Source organism: Numida meleagris, chromosome 6 (assembly GCF_002078875.1).
Source record: "Numida meleagris isolate 19003 breed g44 Domestic line chromosome 6, NumMel1.0, whole genome shotgun sequence".
In the NCBI taxonomy this organism is placed as follows: Eukaryota; Metazoa; Chordata; class Aves; order Galliformes; family Numididae; genus Numida; species Numida meleagris.
The window spans coordinates 18,614,468-18,632,211 of NC_034414.1; the positions used below are offsets into that span (position 1 = coordinate 18,614,468).

At 41.8% G+C, this 17,744-nt stretch overlaps 1 long non-coding RNA gene across 2 annotated transcripts; it reads left to right on the forward strand.

The window, feature by feature from the left end:
• On the forward strand, positions 16–16,170 carry LOC110401544. 2 transcript variants are annotated; one of them, XR_002440419.1, is made up of 4 exons: positions 16–308; positions 4,121–4,202; positions 8,991–9,113; positions 10,112–16,170. It is a non-coding gene; the product is annotated as an uncharacterized LOC110401544 (long non-coding RNA). The 2 variants fall into 2 exon arrangements; XR_002440418.1 differs by having other exon boundaries at positions 8,991–16,170.

A 17,744-nucleotide genomic window follows, 5' to 3' on the forward strand; every position in this document is an offset into this window, starting at 1 on the left:
ACCCGAAAGCATCCGAAGGGCTCAGGGAAACCTCGGCCGGCTCCGAGCTGTCGGCACCCCGGCCCCACGCCGAAGCACAGCGGCCGTCACGCTCCTGCTCCTCGTCCTCTCCATCCCCTACACACGCACATGCCCACACCACGCACGTTTCGCTACGGCGCCTGGACATCAGGCGCTGGGTGAGATCTCAAGCGCTGTTTTCTACCTAGGGAGCAAATCGGTCAACTGAACTGTGCTTCCCTTGTATCTCATTGTGTGCCAGAGTGAACGGTCACTGGTGTCCGCTTCCAGATGTCCCCGAGTTCTCGGTAAGCACTATAACAAATTTATATCTTGACGCTGCTTGGTGTTAATGAGCTATAAAAGCTCGAGAGTACAGTATTGATCCGTAATGAATCACACGGAAGCTAAAGATGGGAAACTCTTGCCTGAATGTCTCTATTTCCACTCCCATCCTTCCTCCCCCTCCTCTCCATCAGCACAGTATGTCCCGGAAAGAGCTGATTTACAGGGCCAGAGTGAAAACTATTACAGTGGTTATAGCATTTTCCCAGTCTCTGCGGCATTAGATCCCGGCGGCTGTTGGAGGCAGAGCCCTGGCTGAAATGAGCCGCTCGCTCCACTAATTCCTTCAGAAACAGTAAGAAAAGATCTGCAGTAAAGCACCAGCAGAAGCATTTAGCTTCTATATTAATTCCCAGAACAGAAATACATTTGATGTCTATTTTTATGAGTACATTTTAATTTTTTCATCTTTTTGGCACCGGGGTTATAATATCTGAAATACATTAATGAGCCCGATCCAAAGATTAGTAACGTCAGCAGAAGGACTGTTATTCATTTCAAGGGCTTTGAACCGAGTTCTCGCAACACTTTAGAGCCATCACTGGTCATTAGAACACATCTTTCTTATTCTTCAAAAGAATTATCTCCAACACATTTTAAGCTGTTACAGTATGACAGCTGCTCTCATAACCAAATGTTCCCGTCATAGTGCCGCTCTTCCGCCAGGTTTCATGGACAGAACAATGAACATTTCATTTCTTGTATATTTCCACCGTGTTCAGAAAAGCCAGATGTAAATCGTTCAGGAAGATGGAAGAATTAAACCATTGCAAGACAGAAAAAAAACACTGGCTGATGGGAAATCTATTACATTGGTTAGAAAAATCAGAAATTGGCTTTAAAGGTGGATCAAAAATAGTCGTAAGGACTTCAAACACGTTTTGGGGGAGAAAAGTAAAAGCATTTCTGTGAGCTCGATTTCTCTTAGCCCCATGTCTCAAGGTTTAATAAAGTATAAGCTCTGAGTCACGATTTCCCTGATGATTGGGATATTCATACTCTGAATGGCTCCTGATGGGACAGTGTGAACAATTCCATAAGGCCAGGTACATTGTCTGGTTTCAGACGACACAGTTGTGCATACACTACAGCTCTTTTGGCATAGTCTCTCTCTTCTATTTACTTCCAAAATGTTCAGGAAATGAGTATCTTAAGGCCTCTGTCCCCCTGTCTATCTAAAAGAGGTCACCTCAGTCACCAGTTTTGGTGAGGGACGAAAACACAGACGTTGACACACTTCAGACACAGAACAAACTTCCTAGAAAAGCCAACTCTCTAAGTGTGATCCTCATGATGGTGCTGGTGTCATTGCATATTCCCATAAACACCACCTATCACCCAGTGAAAAGAGTTGTAACAATGATCACAAAGTCATTTCTTGTTTTCTCTCTTTCCTATGAGAGGCAAAACAGTACGGGGAGAGCTAGTAGGAGCAAATAAATCGATCAGTCTCCTGATACATAACCACAAACATGTTGCTCCACCATGCTTAGTGGGACAATGCTCAATCTGCTGAAACAAAGAGCAATGGGGATTAAAGTTATGATATCTTGAATAAACTGTGCAGCAAAGGCACCAGGTGATGCTTGGCCCTGTGCATCAGGAGGCAGTGTCCTGTTCTGATGGAGAGCACCAAGCTAAATTGCTCTTGGGTCTTGCCTGAATGTAATTTCTGAAGAACCTCCCCTCCAGGTTTCTGGGCTGGCCTTGGCTGTCAATTTCCACTGGATTCACTGTAAAAAAAAGAACAGCAAGAATGTCCTCAGCCTTCTAGCCAAGAGCCACATCTTCTGACACCTTAGGGGATCAAAATCATATACTTTGTTGGGTTTGTATTTAGTAGGCTCTTACTCTGGACAGTGAGGCTTGGCATGCCACCCAAGGATCTTGTGTCCCAGAGCAACAGATGAGCAGTGACTAATAGTGACTTCTCTTTTTCATCTCGGGCAAGTCCCTTAATATCTCTGTGCCTCAGTTTTCCCATCTGTAAATGTTTACTTCCCTCAGCAGAATTGGTCATTGATTTACTTTTGCCTCCTGCTGAATAATGTTCACAAAAACAAAGCATTATTCAGGGCTAGAATTTGTGGTGCCTACATTTCCTGCACGGGGACAAAAAGACTGGTACTATTTTTAGTGAGGGCTTTTCTTTCCATTGTCCCTTTCTCTGTGAGGCTGTATTTTCCAGCATTTTCTAGTGTAGCTTTTTGTGTTCGCTGACGGATTAAAAATCATGAGGGATGACTGTTGGTTTCAATTAAATTTTATTAATGTAGATCCTACTACAGACTAATTATTGGAGCACAGCTGAGATCAAAACCAGTGTTACTGTGTTTAGCATTCAGCGCTTGGAAGAAGTAGGCTAGACTTTTCTCTATATTTTTTGATAAGAACATTTCATCTAAAACAGTATTATTTCTATGGGTGATGTCATCTAAAAAAATAGCTAAATGCACCCGTTTCCAAAGAACCATCCCTTCCTGGACTACGCATTTTCATCTTTGTTTTGGAGCTCTGCTCATTTGAGAGAGTCTCAGGATCATTGCTCCTGCTTGTACTTCTTTGGTATATCCTGGCTTTATTCTCTCTAGAGCTTATGGATAATATTGAATAATTTCAGGTCTCTCTCATTTACAGAAGCTTGTGTATAGGGAAGATTAACTTTGCTGTCTTTCATAGCCGGTAACATTTTTTTTGCCTAAAATGTACTTTATGAGGATTTAAGTCTCTGCATAGACATGAGAATTAGATCTCAGTGCCGGTGGCCTAGATATTCTGTTAGCAGCTTCTATGGGATAGTAATGTCAAGACCATGGCTGAAGTTGAATGATTAATGCAAAGGCTGGCAGAGAAAAGCGAATACGGATTTCTGTAATTTGGGTTATTGTCTGCCACTGCCCCACCATATGGCGTTAGACAAATCACTGCCGCACTTGATTCCCCACTCGGTTCGCCTATTTGCCAAATAGAAAATCTCCTTCCCACCACTTGCTGAACTGAGGCTTTGACATGCCAAATCCTTGGGTGACGTTTAAAATAAAACAAAAAACAAAGGACATCTGTTGCTTTGTTTTGTTTTTTTTTTCTGACATGACGTTGACACTGCGTAACAGGTTAGGAGCAATTATATTTGCCAATCTCTGGTCTCCCAGGAGAATACAGAATGCTTCAGTAGAAATCAGCTACTTCTGACAATGTTTGAAATCACTGGAGAATCAGTGTCGTATCAATAGTGCACCATATTGATGATATATAATATTATGGGCATGCAAGACACCACACAACTAAAAGAAAAAAAATATGTTGGGGTTTCTTGTTTTTTTGCCTTTTCATGGACCTGGAAATCTCTCTTTTAGACACTAATTTCTGTTGTACAACCTGTCTCCACAAGTGCTGGTCTTCTTCCTAGCAAAGGCTCCCATCACTCTCCCAGCTAGCCAGCGTATTTTCTAACTTTCCTGGGGATGGAAGTGGTGAAAGTAAAGATAAAGTGCTCTTCTTGAGTGATGACCATAGACATGAACCTTAATGTCTTTGGAGGCTTAGCAAAGTGTGATTCAGAGGACTTTAAAGTCTCTGGGATAAGGACGCACTTCTCTTTTGGCGGCTTAACCTTTCCTTTGAACTGGAAGAAAACACCAGAACAATAAAAACCACAGTGAGGGTGAGGTTTGCCCTGGGCTTGTGAGGTCCGGACTTTCAGATAAGAAGTCTGGTGTGTAAAGAAGTTCGAGCAGTAACAAGTTGTTGTTCTGTTGTGCCTTATTTTTTCCAGCAAGCAACAAAGAAGAAAAACCAGCCTATGTTTATAGCTGAGAGAAATCTTTGGCTGCAGGTCACACCACAGATGATGAAAAGTAAGTTACAGGCAGTCAGATGAAGGGATGCTTCACTGCAGAAATGTGAAAGGTTTCCCCTTCCCCATTTCCTTTCTTTTCTGTTATTGATTTCTCTTGCTCCCATCAAGCCCTTGCTGCCTTGCACACCAGCCAGATCCAATTACCGTGTCATTTTTTTCCATAAGGCTACTGCTCTACAGTATAGCTCTTTCGAGTAATTTGCACCTTTTCTCTGCTAAGTACTCCCCTCTGTGCTTATTATGCATATAAGTCACCCCAGCAGCACACTACAGATAGTTTTTATTTCAGAATTAAATACCTCATCCGAAGTCCATACATGTCAGAAGAAAGACACATATTAACCTGCAGAAGCTTTGAATCTGACCAACAAATGCTTTCCTTTTAGAAAATAAGCAGCGACAGGGAAAGAAATGCCCCCCAAGAAAATTTCACAGGGAGTCATAGACCAACCAGAAACTTCTGCTCAGGCTTCCCTGTTTATATATATATATTTATGTGTGTATTTATAATGTGCATATAATTATGCATTTCTGTATGTGTGTATGTATTTGAAAACACACAGAGACATATACAGACTTGTAAATTACATTGTTTAGTGTTTTGCAGCTTTCCAAGCTGTATTCTAAGCAAAAGTAGCCTTTCAACATTACCACTGGTCTAGCTGATACACTATTTCTTATTATCTGAGGATCACCAGATCGATGTAGTACCTTGGTGTTACACCAGGAAGTCTAACATCATTCCAGGAATACATTGGTCTTGCTGTTCCACTATGTAATGTTATTTCTGCTTTTAATTAGTTCTGGGGATTCAGTGTTTGACAGGTCAGTCTTCCCAAAATAAATGTGATGGGAGATGACAGTTCTGATGAGCAAGTCTGGCACCCCATACTTCACAATGAATCACAGAATCATTAAGGTTGGGAAAGACCACTAAGATAATCTAGACCAACCACCAACCCACCACTACACCCACTGAGTGACATCCCTCAGAGCCACATATACATGTTTCTTGAGCACCTCCAGAGATAGCGGCTCCACCATCTCCCTTAACACATATAGAACATGGATACTCCCAAAATACATGGCTCAAGGACTGCATAATATTCTTAGACTTAGAGTGCAAGTACCATGGATCTTTGGAAAAAGGTCCAGAAGAATAACAGCTCAGTATATTCTTGTTACACCAGCTCAAATAAAAATTGTACCGTAGAGGAGCTGAGTAGATCTCCTCATTTCAGAAGCTGAAGCTCTGCTTCAAATCTCATCATGTACCTTGTCATGTACCCTATAGAAAGTCATCTAGCGTGCTTCATACTGTGAGCCTAACCAAGCCTTACCTGTGGACCAGTGTGCAGGAGCACTTCTTATTCACTAGTTTACCCCACTTCACTGGCTCACCTTCGGCACATCTTGTAACATTCAGCAGGAATTTCCTCTAGGACTTGGGAATGTCTGATGCAGCCTATAAGTTACTTCTCTTTTCCACACGACAAAGCTCTGTTGCAGGCATACCAGCCACCTAATTATTAACCTTGACCTTGGGAAAAAGAAGCAGAGTGCCTTTAATAACAGCCCCAGTGAGCTGAGGCGGCTCTGCAATTATGTCGCATAATATAGTCATGAGAAGAAGGTTACCAGGGAGATAATGGTAAACATCAGCCTTAATTCTGTCTGAAAAATAATTGGAGTGATCTCCCTTTGTGGCTGGGGTAGAGGAGAAAATTGGATGGGTAAATTTCCAGCTATCACAGATGTTAGTCAAACATGCTGCACTCCACCACTGACCAAATTATTTGCTGCCTTTAAGTGCTATGGGCACCAATTGTCTGGCTTCCTCTCCGTGCACACAAGTCTGCATCATTTAAATGAGAAAACAGAGTTGGTTGTGGCCCAACTGGTATCTCTCCACGCTGCCACTGTGCCTCTTGTTTACAGTGGCCCCACCAAACTCCTCTGCTTGTCAGCATATTCATCAGTCCTGACACAGCCTGGCCCTTAGAGCCCTGGTGACTTCCCATAAGGGTTGAAATAATCCTAGTACAATCCTTTAGGGTATGGCCATAGGAATCCTTCTGCAGGATGCCTTCACTGCTCTGTGCACTGACTACAGCCTTAAAGTGCCTTCCTGGTCCCAAGGGCACCCCCACAGGGGTGAGCTCTGCAGGCTGTGGAGAGGCCATGCACGTGCCAAGGGAGGAGAGCTGGAATGCTGAGAGGTTTGCTGGCAGTTTGTTTCTACCTCTCCTGGACGCCACCACCAGATGCTGATATTTGCCTCTCTGCAGTCACCATCTGAAGTTCTACCTGGATTTGCTGCTGGCTGACTGGGAGACGCAGGAAGCACAGTCAAGGCCACTCTCATTTTGGAAACATGCCCAGAAGAAGAACAACAAACATTTTCTTCCTGAGTGCACTCTTCCCGAGAGCTTTACAATCCAGTTTCTTAGGCCATTTGGGACCTTTAGTCTCCTTCACTGATGTCACCTGCTCAAATTATCAACATGAAGTTTCTCTTCTTATTTCGTCCTCTATCCAGAGGCTCCAGCTGGCATAAGGGTGCCCATCCCTGCCAGTTCTGCTTCCAGGCATTTCAGGCAGTGAGTTCTTCAGCCTTTACTTATATTTAGATCAGGCATTTCATTCCTCAGCCACAGGGTCTGACCATTTTCAGATTGAACTGTGGTTTCAGTTCCGCATTTCCTATTCCCATTTAGTCAGTTCTGGAGCTGACCAAGCGGAGTTACACAAGCGTGGTAAATACATGCATGTCACATACATATCAGCTAGCCTCAAGTGACGTGTTAGCTCAGGTGAGTTTCAACAGGGTCTCAGAGTGGAATTATTTGGCATCTCCTGTTAATACGGAAGTGAAAACAGTATTAGAAAGCCACCTGTGTTTTCCAGCTTGAGGGTTCCGGAAGCTCTGCCACTGCTTCACAGTGTTTTTGGGGAAGCAGCAGCCAGCGAATTTGGTGCTGGTGGACACATGTTGCCGGACTCCAGCAGGGCAGTGTGCAGTACTGGGAGCGCAGAGTGAGTGAAATGGACTACCAGCAAACAAAACCGTGGTGTGTATTCACTTTCTAATCTTTGCAGGCCCTGTGCCTCCTGCCTCCTAGCTAATTTGTGAGCATGAGTCCCACTGCCAGGACAGAGAGATCCCTCCATTGCAGAGCAGCCAGGCCATCCGGCTCTGAGCGCTGCTGACTCCAGCCAGACCTCTCTGCTGCAGCTCTCCACAGCTGCTGGTAGCCTCAGCGCCATCAAAGTGCTGGCTAGGAAGCATGAGCCCTGCTGGGCTAGGACAGCATCCAGAACCGCAGTACCACTGCACTCTCCCTCTCCATTCCTCCACGGATCTCTCTTTACATTGGCCACACTTTTGGCACAAACACAGCTTTTATGGCTGCTTTCTGCTGATCCCCTCTAGTACGCAATTAGAAGGCTGTCAGCACCAGGGCCATCACTCTCCTGCAGCTTCTGACAAGCCTGGACACTGCTATACTGCCGCAGAAGATTAAAGGAGTCTTTCCTTTGTATCACCCAGTAGCTGTGCGCTAGCCAGAAACTAATTCCCTTCCCGATGAATGTGTATGTGGAACAACTAATAGGCTCTGTAAGCCTGTCTTCATTCGTTTTTAAAAGGAACACACTCACTAAAGGACAGAGCTGTCTAATACACTTTTCTCCCCTTTCCCTTTTTACCAAGCCTCAAGAGAGTTGCAGTTCTAGAGAATTAGAGACTTCAGGGGGTGGAGACGCTTTCTAGTAGCCATGACAGGACTGGGCATCAGGAATCCTACGTGCTTTTAATGGTTCATTTAGGAGCAATGGTGATTGCCTTTGCTCTTCAGTGATTGTTTGCTCCATTGCAGCCTCTCCAAAACTGAGAAACAAATGGATGTGTAGTTCTTTTACCTCCAGATCTCTGGCTCAGATCTGCTCGAGGCTGGTAGTAACAGGACATCACTGTGCCCTGAAGGCTCTTTGGCAGCCTGCATGAAATGAGTTGAATGACAAACCCGTACATTAACTTTACCGCCAAGCATAAAGATTACTGGGTAGTACAAAAGAAATGTTGCTTTAATCTCCTGCAGCAGTACAGAGGTGCTCAGATTTGTCAGGCACCGCAGGAGGAGTGATGGTCTGTGGGGCCCAGATCTCAGCAGCATCCCAGGGTGCACCTGGGACTGCAGCTGGCCCATTAACTTCCAAATCCTGGCGGCATTACACAGTAAACCCACCTGATGGAGTATGTAAAGCTGAAACACAACTGAAATCATTTATCGCCAGTAAGTTTCATCTAGCTCTCAAAGAAGTTGAGCCAGCATGCTCAACTCAATACAGACTGCTTAAAGTTTGTAAATTCATTTAGCATAAAGCATACCTACTCACGCTGGTGTAAATCCAGAATAATTCCACTGAAGTATAGGAAATGTAAGGTCAGTAGAGTAAGCTAGATATAAACTAGCATCATTGAGTATCTTTTTTTTTTTTTAAGCTATAAAGCATGAAAGATAAACATCCTTTGAATTCCTGACCCCACTACGAAAATGAATTACAAAATGTGGAAACCCTTTGAAACTGATAGAAATATCTCTGCCTCAGATCTCTCTCCCTTTCTGTCTGTTAATCAAAACAAGGCACTGTAATCAGCTCCAATTCTAGGTCTATCTGTAGGGAACAAAGTGAACTTAGAAAATTAAATCATTTAGCATTTAGCATTTCCTTCCTCATTTCGGCACCGATTGAGCTTATTTCACAATTTCTCCCCCTTCTGCAGCTATTTGGCGGCCTGCAAGGGCTGTCAGTGCTGTTGCAGGTCAGCAGCTCAGCAGGAAGACACCGGCTGTTCCTGTTTGCTGGAGGGATCGCAGCTTCTGAAGATTCCCTTTTAGACTCAGAGGTTTGTTCACTGCCTTCTTGACGTCTGATTTCCTGTTTTCTTTGCTGCCTGCTGAGTAGGAAACTTAGGACAGACCTAAGTGGGGAATAGTTTGCCATGCTATTATACTCTACCAGCAAAATACGTGATTTTGTAGCTGTACCTTAAACCTTTAAGCTTCTGCTGGAAGAGTTTATTCCAGCCTTTCTTGGATGAAACGCTGTGCTGGCAAAAGTGCAATTCTGCTGGTATAAATTATTCTGTGCTAGGAGCTTTCGCCAACATTGCTGTGTTGATCAGGCATCATGCCTCCTTATACTTCTGCCTGAAATGGCTGAGTCAGCCCAAGTCTGTAATGTAGACACGTGGAATATTCTAAAGGTCTTCCAGTTATTTTACTTCATAGGAATTATAATAATTACATATTAGCGGCCAGGGGCAGAAGAATATTTCCAAAGTGGGAGAGATCCCTTAATAATTCAGTAACAATTATGAACAATGTGATAGTTTTCAATCTCAATCTCAACACAATTCCCTGTATTTTCTTCCCACTGCCCTGTGGTTCTGGTCAAATCAGCAGACGTCAGCTACAATTTAGCAACAAAAAACACATCATTCTAATTTGGAGGGAGGAGTTGGTTTTGTTTTCTCTACCATGGTTCTAAAAGAGCATTCTGCACTACTGATTTTCCATGACTCGTTTAAAGTTTTTAATCAGACTTTGTTCATTAATTTATTTTTCTAACCTATTCTCTTCACTCTTCCTCTCAAACCTCTTGTGTTTTCTAGAATTCAACAAAACACTGAGCATGAATTTTTGGGCTGACAGAAATTACTTTTCTCAGGAAAGGGTCACACTGGTTTTCTAATTATTTCTATTTCAAATAAATTTCCTGTTAACTACAGTTACAGGAAATAAATGCAAATCTGTTGCACACTGGTTTCCTAACTCAAGCACTTTGCATTCCGCAGCTAATAATAGTTGACAATTTTCAATTGACAACTTACTTCCTCCCCAGCATCATTTATGGAGAGCGTCAAGGAGAAGACTGTCAGGGAGAGAAATAAATGTTTGCAAAGGCAGCCGGCCTGGCCTGACTTCCTGCAAAGCTGCCTTCCTGCAGCCTCTGCGGCGTGGGGTGCCTCCCTCGCTGCCCGGTACAGATGGTTTCCTGCGATAGCTCTTCCTGGGCACCACTGCTTGCAGGGTACCAGAGCCACACTTCTTTGTGCAGTGCGGTAGCCGGCAGCTTGAGCTGCTTGTTTCCACCGTGCTTTCCCTTCATGCTCTGGTAACCCCCTTGCCTCTTTGCTTCTCCATTGTAACTGAAGGATAGTAGGACACGTTGCTATTGCTGCAAGTCTTCACGTCTTTTCTACCAAGAGTTTTGTTCCTCCTCATGTTCTTGTAGCTTTACAAGCCAAATAAAATTTAGTATGGGACTGCTTGCTTGCTTGCTGCTGTAACATAAGCATTATGGTCAGACAAAAGGCAATTCCTTAATTTAACAGCAAAAATGCTCTCTTCACAACAATGCAAGCCATTCTACACTATTCTCTTTATGAAAGCCTGGGACTGGCTGGAAGTGGGAGAGATGTCTCTCTGCCACCAAGCATAACCATGATTAAAATATATCAAAGGGACGTTTGGACTCTGTAACAACATACAATGTAACAGAGATTATAAAACCACCTTTCAATGATATGCAGTCCACACTTTGCTTTTCAGATGTCAGTATCTGGGTTTCCTTGGCTGTTCTTCAGCCATTTCTTCCACATGCTTTTCCCAGGGCTGTGGGTTCACGACAACTCTCCAGCGTGTTGTAATCAAGTCTGTAGGTACTGCTACTGAGATTGGAGCAGAGCAATAGCTATGCTTTTGTTCCTTCAGATTCAGGAGCGGTACCCACACCCTGTTGTGGCTGAAGGAGGATCATCCAGTAGAGAGACATCGGTACAGTGGGGAAACATGCCTAATACCGAACCACAGACATTTAGGGCTACAAGTCTTGCGCTGACATTGAATTTTATATTATTAGTCTTCCCACAATGATTTTACATGTTGAAACAAAATGTGAGCATAGAATATACATCCTCATTTCTGCTTTGATAGTGCAAATCTGGTTGAGATCTTGATCTGTAGTCTAACTACATTTAAGATCCTCAGGTTGCTTTTCAACCCAGCCCAGATGGACGCAGAGGATTTTGCCGACAATGAGATCCTGAAGAGAAATGATTTTGGTAAGGGTGACTTCCGTTAGGTGAAAACCAAACCATAGAAGCTCTGCAAAACCCTGCACTGGTGAAACTCAATCGCAGTTCTTTCCACTTGTATTCTAAACATCAGGCTCTGCCAATAGTAGGGGGAAATAAGATCATGTCTATGAATAAATACTAGTAAATATAGTGTCTTGACTACCTTGTCAGGAATAATTCCTCTTCAGTTGAAGGTTATCCAGAAATTCTTAAATTGCTGACTGTAGATATATAGCTTGAGGGCTTCTTCACTTTCACTTCACTTACATACACAAGGCAAGCCCAAATCTAAAATTTCCCTCAATTACTTTCAGCACAGAGGAAAAGGATCTCCACCCCTATAACAAACTAAAGCTGCAAAGGTGTGCTGTAATTGATGCCAGGTGGATGGCCTTATCCATTAACAAATACTATCTGGATGCTTTGCTGGCTCTGAACTAGGTTTGTACCTTCCCAGTCTTTCCTTTTTAGAAGAAATAATTGGCTAACATATTTACATATTGCAAAAATTGGAGAAAAGAGAGAGCATCTGACAGTTTTCTACCAAAATCAATATTGTCAGTTCATCTTGAGGAGAATGTGTTATTACATATGTTACAGAACTATTTACCAAGACTATTTCAGCTTTAATAAGCTTTGAGGGTTATCATGTTACTTCCTAGACAGCTTAGGCAAAATTGACTCTATTTTTGTACAGTCCTGGTTTATACTCCTAAGCTTAAGAGTAACTGCTGCAATACCTCTTGGGTAAGTAATAAAACTCCTTGATCCACAGAAACGAGTTGTGTATTCCCTACCCTACTGCTGTGCTTCTGCCATGAGTTGGAGAGAAATCCTCATTTAGAAAGACTTCCAAAACAGCTCTTCTGTCAGCGGTCCCTTGCTTAACAGGTCTGCAGACACAAGTAACAGGGCTTTGCCACCTGTCCAGAGGCTGATTCCACACTTTCAGAATTTAAAGTGAGTTTAATCATGCTCTCAGCTGCACCATATTTAACTCAAATGTATAATTCCTTGTGTATAAGTGCATATATATCAATAATAAAAGGACAACTGTTGCTTTGTGCAACAAAGGTATTTGGAAGTTTGACAATTTTTCTCAGCTTGAGCTGGAACAGAAAGTCTAAACCTCAGCTTTTAAAAAATTGCTAGGATGTTGAAACAATTTAAGTAATTTTGAGACATCTATTTTTAATCACAGCTTTTAAACCTTTTTTTTTGCTATAAATTTATTCATGTTTAGAAAATACGGAAATGAGATAGCTGGGTAATTTTTGTGTTGATTTTGAATAGGAAGTCCTGCTGGAGTAACTGTTACTAGTTGCTCCCAAAGGAGATACCAGTATCAGTAGATACTGTCAATATTTTTGACCTTAACATTCTATTGCTTGGAGATGGTCCACACCACAGCCTCATGATCAACACTCCTCTTAAATCTCAAAGTTCTCACCCAAAGCTCACAGACAACTGCATCCATAAGTTTTGTAAGAGCTCCTTGCTACTCTTCTGAAAAGTAATTTACATTCGCACACTAAGAAGAAGCCCCAGAAAACCCGAACTAATTAAACACTAAGGAGAGGTCTCTCCTTGTCATTCTCTCAAGATCTTCTCTAGTTCGATACACCTTATTAGACCTCTGTCTCACTAATTTCTGTTTGCTTCCATAACTAATTAAATTGATGCTGAGCTGGGCAAAATTCATAATCCTGTAGCTATCTGACCAGTTCAACGTGCATTTTGCTTTTCTTGCCTGGATTTCTTGTTCCTATGGTATAAATATTATTGACAAACATAATCAGGATTCATATTTAATCATCTTCTTTCTCCAAGTCATTTTCCCTTTTGTCTACCTCAAGGAAAAAAAAACCTCAGTCCTGCTAGGCATTATTCCAGCAAAGCAGATATCATTCTTCATGAAAAACCTCATTTTTCTTCCTTCTAAAGTTTTAATTTTATTTGAGCTCAAATGATTGCATGGTTGATAGACAGATGGGTAGACATACACATGGCCAGAGGGAAGCTATTAGAGACAATCTCCTCTGAGCTTTTTTTCTCTTGGTCAACAGTTACCTGAGGCCTATCAGCTTTTGCCCATGTTGGCTTAGTGATGATATGGCTCATATGTAAACCAGTTCATCAAATGTTTGGGAGATCATACATTTCTGGCAGAAATCATTAAGTTTGTACGCACATATTTATAATATTTCTTAATTATTTCATTCATTTTAGGTTTCTAACAAGCTGCCCATTTTCCTTTGCACACCAAAAATTCCTTCCTTCAAAATCCAAGCTGGATTCTTTTATCACCACAATATTTATTGCTAACTGACCCATGGAAACTATTCAGTATATAACCCTCTTTTTTTCCTTTGACCACAGTCCATTTCCCCTGTGTGCATGTGTTTCTCTCACTCCCTCTATCTCATCCCATCCCATTAGCTCTCTGTGCTGAATAGCCTGTTCCAGGACATCAAACTTTAATTTAAACAGAAGATGATCAATACGCTTAGCAAATTGCCCATGGCAACATCAGCAGTTTGAATCAAAGGGTTTTATAGGTAATTTAAAGGGCATTCTCATTCACTCCCACAATGTGGTATATACCTATTGCTTGCTTTGCCAATTACAGCTCAGCTGTCTGAACAAGCGGAGTAAGAGCTTTTTCTCCACACCCAAACTGTGAAATGGTACGTAGCAGCTACTCTAGGTGGATATGATAGTGTGCCCTGAAACCAAAAAAGGCCGGGCATCTCAGGAAAAAAAATCAACAAAGGCTCATTTAAAAGAAACCAAACTCATCAGAGCTTAAAATCAATATCAGAACTAAAGAAACAGACATGTAAAAAGGAAAAGCATCCAATCCTCAGTCTAACCCTGTTTTGCTGGTGCTGTACCTTGGGACCATTGTATTTTCATATGACTGAAGGGAGACTGTATTTTCACCTGTTTCTGGAGCCTTGCCAGTCTAACTTTTAGATATCTTACGTAAATCCGTGATGTTTATGTCAGAGAGATTGCAGAAGAAAAACTGCTTCTGTAACCCCAGTTTTGAAGACATCTTATTTGTACCAAGTGTACACCAACCTGGATGGTCATCTTTCAAGTTGCAAAAGCTTTTTTACTAAACTTCTCTTGAGAACATGAAGAGCTAGTCTGAATAGACCTGTGAAGGCAATGAACTTTGGTGATGGCTAAAGCGAGCTAATGGCTGTCTGACACATGGCTTGCTGTTCCAGTGTCTTCCCTTCCTCTTTAGCTTTTGCACTAACAGTAGATAAAGATTTAACCAGGGTATATACCTACTGCTTTTATAAAATTGAGCTAGCAGCTGTCTTTGTTGGAAGAAGAAACCTGCTACTCTATATGGGAGAGAGTACAAGAGACGCCATGAATACAAGTGTCAGCCAGAGGCCAGCCAGCCTGAGGGGGAAAGCAAAAGGTTCCCATGATCTCCTGCAGAGTTCATGAAATCTTTTGTTTCAGAGGCTGGTAGTTTCAGTAACCAGAGTGGATGTATAGAAAAGGTATCTACAGAAAATGGCGGGCTTGGTATATAAATCTAGAAAGTTGTGATGGTATGAGAGCAGAGTTTCATCCACCATTTAAGTCTGTGACAAGGTGCAAGATTTGGATAATCTAGACCTCCTGAAGGTCCAGCAGAAGGAGCCTGGTAAGACATTCGCAGCAGAGGAAATCAACATCAGACATACACCATGGTTTATCTCTACCCATTATCTACTGGGGAAGGCCTCTGGACCATGTTTCAGAAGCATAATCATAATGTGCTATTATTTGGTAGCATGTGGGGCCAATAAGGCTCTTGTAAGAGGAGATACACATTTCTAAAGGCGCTTAGCTCCTAGCTGGCTCTAGGTCGGAAATTACACAATGGATTTTGAAATGTTGGCTTGTTGAAAGTTGTCATTCAAGTAATGGATGTCTTATTTCCTGTTTTTGCTGAAAGCTAAAGAGAAGCATAATTAGCAAGCGAGAAAGCAACCTTGGCAGCCAAACCAAAAAAGCACAGTTTGGGCTCCTGAGCCAATTAAAATTGTTTATGTAACCTATGAACAATATTTTTCTCCACATCATTATAACTGAGAGAATTCATCAAAACTCAGTCAGATTTGCTTGTAAACAACCTGATCTCTTGTCACACCGTGGGCTATCAGCTCCCAGGGAAGAACTGAGGGCACCCTGCAAAGTCCAGGACACGTACAAGGAGAAAAAAGAAAAGGTGTGGGACTGAGAGGGGAGGGCCCAACTCCAGACTTTTGGTTCTGGATGGATCCCCAACATTCAGGAATGACCCCTTCCCTCAGTCTGCTGCTAATTTTCTAGGGGAAGTATGGGAATTCAGAAAGCAATTGATGGTGGAAGATTCCTGACTTTTGAGGTGTCATTCTCAACATTTCAGTTGTTTAATATTTATCCAACTTTCACAGTTGTGAATGGCTCTCACAACTGAAATATATATTCATCTTAGATTACAGATCTCTTTTTCTGAGCCTCTCTTACATGTGCAGCAACTGTGTTATTTCCCTTTTTATTCTGGAAACTTGCATTTTAATAAACCTCTACTATCTTCCTTTCGATACTTGAATCCATATCCTGCCTGATTCCCACATGGATGTTCAGAGACTGAGTTTCTCATGATGTAAAGTCTGATGTCTTTTTTTTTTTTTTACCATATGTGAGGAATGGATTCTTCAGAAAATCCAAGTGGCTGGACAAATATTACTGCTTCTTAGTACAATGCTCATCTGCTCCTCTCGTAACAAGTTATTATGCTTTTCATTTGTCTCTGAATTCTCATTTTTCATTCCTGGATGTGTAGTCTTTTTTTTTTTTTTTTTTTTTTTTTTTTTTGTAATACTTTAACGTATTTTTTGTGAATTGGCCTGTTTCAATATTTTGGTTGTTTCTGAAGCAAAGTTAAATCTGGTTGGGAAAATTATCACCACCCTTTGATGAAAGTTATGCATGTCCTGAAATAAGCAGAAATAAATAGATCAATATAGAGGATAAACATTTTTTCTATTACGCAGCCCATTGCTAAGTGATAAAAATTAAGTGCATGGACATGCAAAATGAACGCTGTGTCCTGACTTGCCCAAAGAAGTATTTTTCTGTAAATGTGTTTTGCTTGCTGCCTCTTTCTGGCTGTGTTCAGTGGTGTGACTGCCTGTGTGTGTTTATGTTATCAAGCATAGTCTGTTTTGTTTAGAGACCTTCAGAAAGAAAAATGGATTGGGTGTGACTTGCTCTTGGAACATTTTCAAAACAAAAGTTTGGGTGGGTGTTCAGTCTGTTTTGACTTGCCCCTATATACAGTCTAGAGAACAAATGGGGAAGGTGGACTCACAGATGATAGCTATGAGAAGCAGAAATCCTGGATAGAAGCAACAATCTACTCCAGCAGAAAGAAAAGGAGACATATGAACACCCTGAAGGGAATTTTCCCTGCTGAGTTTTTTTTTTTCAGGGCCTTAATGTACATGCTTGATTTTCAGTGACATCAAAATTCCAGCACTGCCAAAGGAGGGGTTGGGTGTGACTGTGGCAGACACAGGATGGAAGGCACAAAAAGCAGATATGGAAAATGATGCCTTGCTGATCACAGTGCCAGTGAGACACTGAAAGAAGCTTCTACATTAATGGCTCTTGTTATCTTCTTCTGGAGATAAGCACAGATTTTTGCATTTGTTTAGCATCAGCAGTTTCTATGTTAGTGTTGGAGCCATGCTCTGTTGGCACAGGGGATCTTGCACCCGGCATGCAGAAACTGAAAGCACCATGGCTGTATTTGTGTAGGTTTGTAACTGTTCTCAGATAAGGGGAATTTTCTATCCTCATCCACATTTAGTTATAATCGAAAAGAGAGGGACAGAGATGCAGGTAAGAGATTCCAGTCTCCTTCACATAGTAATTCCCAGGCTTCCATGATTAACAAATAGAAACATATAAATTACTATGCACAGTAATCAGACCTGAAGTGCTTGATGACAGGAAGAGTGACAAGGCCTATACTTGACACGGTATTCCATGTAAAGCATAGATGATATCTCCTGGGCATGCTCCTCCAGCTCTCGTTTTTCACAGAAGTATGCTCCTAGGTCCTGAAAAGAGTATGTCTTTACTTTATTGGTGCACTGTGTAGCAAAAACAACAACAAAAAAGAGCAACTATTAGTACTTCTGTTAACCAGTCTTCCAGAGCAAGAAATGTTTTGATCCAGACAATAAGCAGTATTATTTGCTAGTAGCATAGAGAGTATAAGATCGGTAAAGAAGCACAATGTATAAGTGCTTACCTGGTCAAACAAGATATTTTTTTTTATAAAATATATTAGCCCAGAGTGAGCCTAGCAGTACTTTTTTTTTTTTCATAAATGTA